Below are 7,382 nucleotides of genomic sequence, written 5' to 3' on the forward strand. Positions count from 1 at the left end.
CCTGGGGACCTCCATATGCCGCAGGAGCGGCCCAAGAAAAATGGCAAAGAGACAAAAAAAAAAAAAAAGAAAGAAAGAAAGAAACCTAAATTGGAGTTCCCTTCGTGGCTCAATGGTTAACAACTAGTGGAATCTGAATAAGATCCATGAAGTTGTGGGTTCGATCCCTGGCTTCCCTCAGTAGATTAAGAATCCGGCATTGCCGTGAGCTATGGTGTAGGTCAGATCCCACATTGCTGTGGCTGTGGTGTCAGCCGGCCGCTGCAGCTCTGATTCAACCCCTAGCCTGGGAACCTCCATATACCCGGGTGTGGCCCTAAAAAGCAAAAAACAAAACAAACAAAACCCCCAAAACCCAAATGAGAATAATTAAGTTATTCTACAGTAGATAGTCCTCAGACTCTCCTTGGTTCCTTGATGGAAATCCCCAAACTCACTTGTCGTATGAGGCAAAGAATCACTATTGAGGTTCCTGGGTCTTCTCTATCGTCCCTCCCTCTTACATCCTTGATGACTGTTTTCTAAAGATGCTGACCATGCATTCCAATCTGGGCACTATATCCTATTTTAATATTGTCTATTTCATTCCAATGAAATCTACTCTAATCAGATATACATTCTCTTCCAAATTTGTTATTAAACTGTTCAAACTACTAGGGAAAAAAAAAAAAAGGAAAACCAACTCTAAGAGCGAGGAGAGTTCACATAGTGACTTATTTGAAAAAAATTTTTTAAACTATAGTCATCATGCTGTACCTTGCAACTCCAGAACTTATTACCTTACAACTGGAAGTTTGTACACTTTGAACCCATTCACGCATCCCCACCACCCTGACAATCACCAATCTGTATCTATGAGTTCTTGTGTATGTGTGTGTGTGTATGTGTGTGCGTGCAGGTGAGCCCGCATTCACTCTTGTGTTTTAGATGCCACATTTAAGTGATTTCAAAGTATTTGATTTTGTCTCTCTGACTTACCTCACTTGGCATTATGCCCTCAAAGTTCATCCATGCTGGTAAGTGGCAAGATTTCTTTCTTTTTCACCACTGTTTCTTTATCCATCCATCTGTCAATGGACACTTAGGTTGTTTCCAAGTCTTGGCTCTTGTAGATGAGAAGCAATGAATGTGGGGGTACAGATATCTTTTTAAGATAGTGATTTTATTTCCTTCAGATATATACCCAGAGGTAGAAATGCTGGATCGTATAGTCATTCTAGTTTTAATTTTTTAAGAAACCTCCATACTGTTTACCTAGAGGTGGCACCAACTTACATTTCCACCAACAGCACAGGGTTCCCTTTTTTTCCTACATTCTTGCCAATATTTTTTATTTCTTATCTTTTTGATAATAGCCATTCTGACAGATATAAGCTCACTTTGGTTTTCATTTGCATTTTTCTGATGATTAGTGATGCTGAGCATCTTCTAATTCACCTGTTGGCCATTTGTATGTCTTCTCTGGAAAAATGTTTCTTCAGATCCCCTGTCTGTTTTTTAATCAGATTGTTTCTTCTATTGGTTATATTACTTCTTTATATATTTTGGATATTAACACATTATCAGATATAAATTTTCTCCCATTCTCTAGGTTTCCTTTTTGTTTTGTTGATGTTTTCTTTTGCTGCACAGAAACTTTTTAGCTTGATATAATTTCACTTTATTTTTACTTTTGTTGCCACTGCTTTTGGTGTTAAATGAAAAACATTATTGCCAAAAATGATGTCAATAAACTTATCCCCTGTTTTTTTCTAGGAGTTTTACTGCTTTAGGACTTACATTCAAGTCTCCAATCCATTTTTTTTTTCCCCCAAGATCCGGACCTGTGGCACACGGAAGCTTCCTGGCTAGGAGTAAAATCGGAGCTGTAGCTGCTGGCTTACGCCACAGCAACAGCAACACCAGATCCAAGCCGCGTCTATGACCTACACCACAGTTCAGGGCAATGCCAGATCCTTAACCCAATGAGCAAGGCCAGGGATTGAACCCACATCCTCATGGATACTAGTCAATTTCGTTTTCCACTGAGTTACAGCAGGAACTCTGTGATTATTTTCTTAATATCTCCTTCTGATAGTTTGTGTATTTTTGTATATTAATTGATTTTTGTATATTAATTTTGTATCTTGCAACTTTAGTGAGTTTGTGTGTTAGTTCTAAAATACACGGACATCTCGTGAACACATCTCCCACTGCTAAGCCAAATGATCTGATTTCTTTGCACGTTCTCTTTTTATGTATGAAAAAGTGTACATTATGAACTAGGGTAGCAAGTCACTGTGATGTTTATTTTAGGTTGAACACACAGCACCCTTATAGATATGTATTACAAAATAATATATCATGTTTGCATTTTGAGATTTCTCATAAGTAGTATTATGCAGCTTATATCGTTCTGATGTTTTTTATATTTAGCATTTTATTTTTGTAAGAGTTACCTAAGAAAACACATATACAACGATTTCTTTCCTTGTAAAAGCCCGTGGCATTTCCCCCTCATGAGGAATCCACTATTTGTCCATTCCACTATTGATTGGTTATACTTCTCCTTGCAGCATTGAAGTGACTATGCTTGTAAAATTCTTCTTGCTCACATGTTAGAATTACTTTAATGTAGATATCAGGAATTGGAATTGCTGCATCTTCTTCCTTATTAAACATTTGGGCAGATTGTTATATTAAGTGGTTGAATAAATTATTCTCTGTGTGGTTGTTTTTCTCCAACCGGAAAAGTTTGATAGTCTTCCTCTCCTTATATTCATGTCGAAACATAATGCTAACATGTTTTAACATTTCTGTTGATCTGCCAGAAATGAAATAGCAATTTGTTTTAGTATAATTTCCTCTGGATACTATAGGAGTCAATGTTTTATATGTTCCCTGGCCTTGTCTGTTTTTTCTTCTTTAGAGGGCTTTTATTTAAATTACCTTTATCATCTGTCTTCATTTTGAGTGCTTGCCTTATTTATCTGTAGGAACTTCTTACGTTAAACTTAATTTCTAACATTTTCTTGGCTACATGATTTACTAATACATCCTACTATACGTCTGATTTTTCATTTTGTAGTGGAGCCCACGTGCAGATTAAAAACTCCCCTTCTATTATGAAAGCTCTATGAATTTTTATTTCTAATTATCAAATTATTTTAGTGATTGTAATTTTTTAAGCTTTTGTATTTATTCTTGGGCTATTTTTGGTAATAAATATATCTTTTCAGTGCATCAATCAGGACGCTGAAATAATTGCCAAATCTTCTTGTGTCAATGATTTCTTCCCACAGAAGGAGATTTTTTTCCTTTGTTGAGGTTACCTGTGAAATCTTTGCTACTCTGTGTTGAGGTGTGTCTCATGTGGATCTGGAAGCCTTGGGTGGAATGCTGGACCCAAAAAGTTTCCTGAAATACTCATGGTAGTGCCTCACTTGCCCTAGGGCCCCTTCAGTGAAAGAAATTGGTCCTCAGGCTGAGTCACTGCATGGGGTTTCTTCCTCCCATAAGATCAACCTCAGATCAGGGTGATCCCTTCTTGTCTTTAAATAGATTCTAAATCAGACAACTATTCTACATCATTGCCAACACTTGATATAGTTGTTTTTTGCACCGTAAAGGAGATCATTAACGCAAAAAAAGGCAACCTACTGAATGGGAGAAGATATTTGCAAGTGATTAGTCAATGGGGTCGATGTCAAAAATATATTAAGAATTTTAAATGCATGGAGTTCCCGTCGTGGCGCAGTGGTTAACGAATCCGACTAGGAACCATGAGGTTGCGGGTTCGGTCCCTGCCCTTGCTCAGTGGGTTAACGATCCGGCATTGCCGTGAGCTGTGGTGTAGGTTGCAGACGCGGCTCGGATCCTGCGTTGCTGTGGCTCTGGAGTAGGCCGGTGGCTACAGCTCCGATTCAACCCCTAGCCTGGGAACCTCCATATGCCGCGGGAGCGGCCCAAGAAATAGCAGCAACAACAACAACAAAAAGACAAAAAAAAAAAAAAAAAGAATTTTAAATGCAACATTAAAACCACAACAAATCTGATTAAAAAAGACAGGGCCCTGAACAAGTATCTTTCCAAAGAAATGTACAGATGGACCACAGACAGAGGAAAGGATGCTTACTATCTCTAATCTTCAGGAATGTGCAGATCAAAACCACAATGAGATATTACCTCACACCTATCAGAACAGTATTATCACGAGAGAGAGAGAGAGAAATAATGAGTGTTGTCAAGTAATGGAGAAAAGGAGAAAAGGGAATATTTGTGCCCTAGTGCTGGGAAAATAAACTGGTGCAGCTAATAGTTAAAACAGTATGGGATTTCCCATTGTGTCTCAGTGGTAATGAATCCAACTAGTATCAATGACGGTGTGCGCTGAGCATTGATCCCTGGCCTCTCTCAGTGGGTTAAGTTTCTACTCCTAGTCTGGGAACTTCCATATGACACAGGTGTGTTGCTAAAAAACAAACAAACAAAAACCCACGAAAAACCAGTATGAAGAGTCCTCAAAAATTTTAAAATATAACTACTATATGATCTAGCAATTCCATTCCTGGGTATCTATCAGAAGAAAACGAAAAACCAACTCAAAAATATATATGCACATTAATGTTCATGGCAGCCTTATTTCCAATAGCAAAGATATGGAAGCAACCTCAGTATTCAGTCATAGGAATGGATAGAGAATACATAAACATAAAAAGAAATATTACATGGCCATAAAAAAGAAAGAAATTTTGCCATTTGGGAAAACAGGGTAGACCTGAGGAGTATTACACTTAGCAAAATAAATTGGACAAATACTGTATGTTTTTACTCATTTATGAAATCTATAAAGCAAAACAAATGAACAAATATAATAAAACACAAAAAAAGACTCAGAGATACAGGGGAAAAACTCCTGGTTACTAGAACAGAAAGCAGTGGGAGATGGGTGAAATAAGGGGATTAAGAGATACAAACTTCCACTTACACAATAAGTAAATTATTATTTATTAATTATTTATTAAGGACAAAGAAATAATCAATCCTGCCAAGCTTTTGACTGTAGCCGGTGAAACTGATCTCAAACTCCTTGCACCCAGTATTATAAGAAAAGAAATTTGTTTGGTGACCAGTTTCATATGTAAACATTGAGCACATATTTTTGTTTGCTTTGCACTAGGAGGATGGGACGTGAATATTTGTAACCGCCTGTTAGAACACAGTGTGGTGACATCGAACTGAACATTCTTGGCACTCAGCTAAGCTGGATAACACCTTTATTGGAGTGATTTTTCTCTTCTTTTAGTTCCTTTCACTTTTTACCATTTTGGAGCCTAGCACACTGTGGTTACATATTTATTTATTTTTGTCCTCTTATCAGCTACCCCCTCCTAGCTAAGAGAGGAGCTAGAGGAGAAAGCGATGTAGATTGAGAAGGAAGCAGTGCAAATGCCCTTTGGTGGAGCCCTGGCTGACTGTGGCTGGAGGAGGGGCTGAGCCCCGAGGAGGGTTCCTGTACAGGCTGTAGGTGCTTGGGGGGCGCTGTGCTCCACAGCACAGAAGTACGTGGCTGAGTCTGTGATCTGGGCAAAGGAAATGTACAGTGAGCTGCGGCCTTCTGTAGTGACTGTCGTGGCGTTTAATCTTCCATCTGCTTAGTCCCTGTAGGAATGTAAAATAGTTCGATGAGGCGGCCCCCTGGGTTCTGACGATACCAAAGCACATTCAGTACGGAGGCAGAAGAATTGCACCAGATCGTGTCGCTGATTCCCTCTGTGAGACTCAGGACTGGGGGACGCTGCCCCACATCCACCCCTCTCACACCTGTTGAGAAACAGAGAGACTAGTGAGGGTCCCTGTAACTCCTACAAAACCCTGAAAGGACCCCCTGGGTGATGAGAAGGATAGAAAGTGTGCAGGACTTGTCAGCTTCCCCCCAAACCCCTAAACAGTACAGCAGCTGCTCAGTCCTTGAGATCCCCCTGTGGGGCAGCCCCAACTCACAGCAAACCTGGGCCAACAGAAGCCCCAGCATGGGGACCTCTAGCCTCTTCATTATTCTCTTCTTGTTGCTGGGAAATGTTCACCTTCAGATACATAGCTGAACCCCTGGGGGGGTAAGTGTCATGACTTGTTCTGGACATGTTCCAGTTCCTGTGACCAATCAGCTCACCCTGCAAACTCTATTCAGGTGACACTCTGTGACACAAAGCCCCACCCTCCAGCCACAAAACCTCTGAGAATAATGAACTTAAGAAAACAAGTATCTTTCCTTTGCAAAAGGAAAAAATGAAGAAAAAGAAAAAAAGGCCAAGATGTCCTTAGGAAAGAAATGCTTCCAGGATTCCATATTCTCTATACTGTTTGCCTTCACAGAAGATGCCAATTTCTTGAAAAAGACACAGGCTGAGACCCTGAGTCTTTTAAGCTGCAAAGTCTCAGGAGGGTTGTGTTCTGGTCCCCTACAGTGTCAGTCACTGTGTCACTCAGAACACAGAAGTACTTGGCCAAGTAACTCCAACAGGCTGATATTTTTCTCAGGTTGAAGGAAGTTTCTCTCTTCCTTAATTCAGCCTCAAAACTTCTGATACCGGAAATAAGGCTGTTTCCAGATGTGTACTTCAGGAAAAGCTGGAGTCCTTGGTTGGGGTACTGCATGTACCAGAAGAGAAAATGTGGAAAAGATGAGTAGTTGCACCTCAGCTCCCGAGAGTCTCCTTCAGGGACAGTGATGTGGCTGTCAAGCTGAGTCACTGACTGGGCTCTGGTTCCTCCTGAAAAATCAATGCTGCATCAATGAACTTGGCTAAATCAAAAGTCTCTATTCAAAGGCAAACCAGAGCAATGTTCCATGCGTGGACAAGGGAGTACAATGGAACAGGAGCAGCTCAAGCATTAAGGTGAACACTAAGATCATGGCGGGGCAGCGAAGAGACAACGAGTCCCTTTCTAGGGCATTCCTGACAAACAAAAGTCTGATGATGGGGCTCTTTGGACCCAGGTGCTCTGAAGTTGAGGAATAGCAGGGAATTTAGATTTCTTCTTCCAATGGACGTTGTAGGGGCCATTAGAAAGAGAGGCTGCCTTAACAAAACTGCCTGCCTCTGGTGTCTGGGATGTTTTACCTGTCATTGTGTAAAAAATGTTCTCAGAATATCTCTAAACTGTAGGGAATACAGTTTATACTGATCTTTTACAGAAAAGCCATTTTCAATTTAGATATCAGCGCCCTCTAGGGGCCAGATAGAGAACTAAGGAGCAGTTCACATTTTTTTTTTTTTTTGATCTTCTTCACCTCTTTCCTACACTTGTATGTACGGTTAAATTTCAAAGCATTATAATTATGTACAGAAGAGGATTTATGTCTGCAGCCCCTGAAAATTACAAAGTTGGCCTTTTTAGAA

The 7,382-nt window shown here is 40.1% G+C and overlaps 1 pseudogene; it reads right to left on the reverse strand.

Annotated features, from left to right (window-relative positions):
- Positions 5,032-6,327, reverse strand: LOC110261603 (annotated as a pseudogene).

This window comes from Sus scrofa, chromosome 7, assembly GCF_000003025.6.
Source record: "Sus scrofa isolate TJ Tabasco breed Duroc chromosome 7, Sscrofa11.1, whole genome shotgun sequence".
NCBI classification, from domain to species: domain Eukaryota; kingdom Metazoa; phylum Chordata; class Mammalia; order Artiodactyla; family Suidae; genus Sus; species Sus scrofa.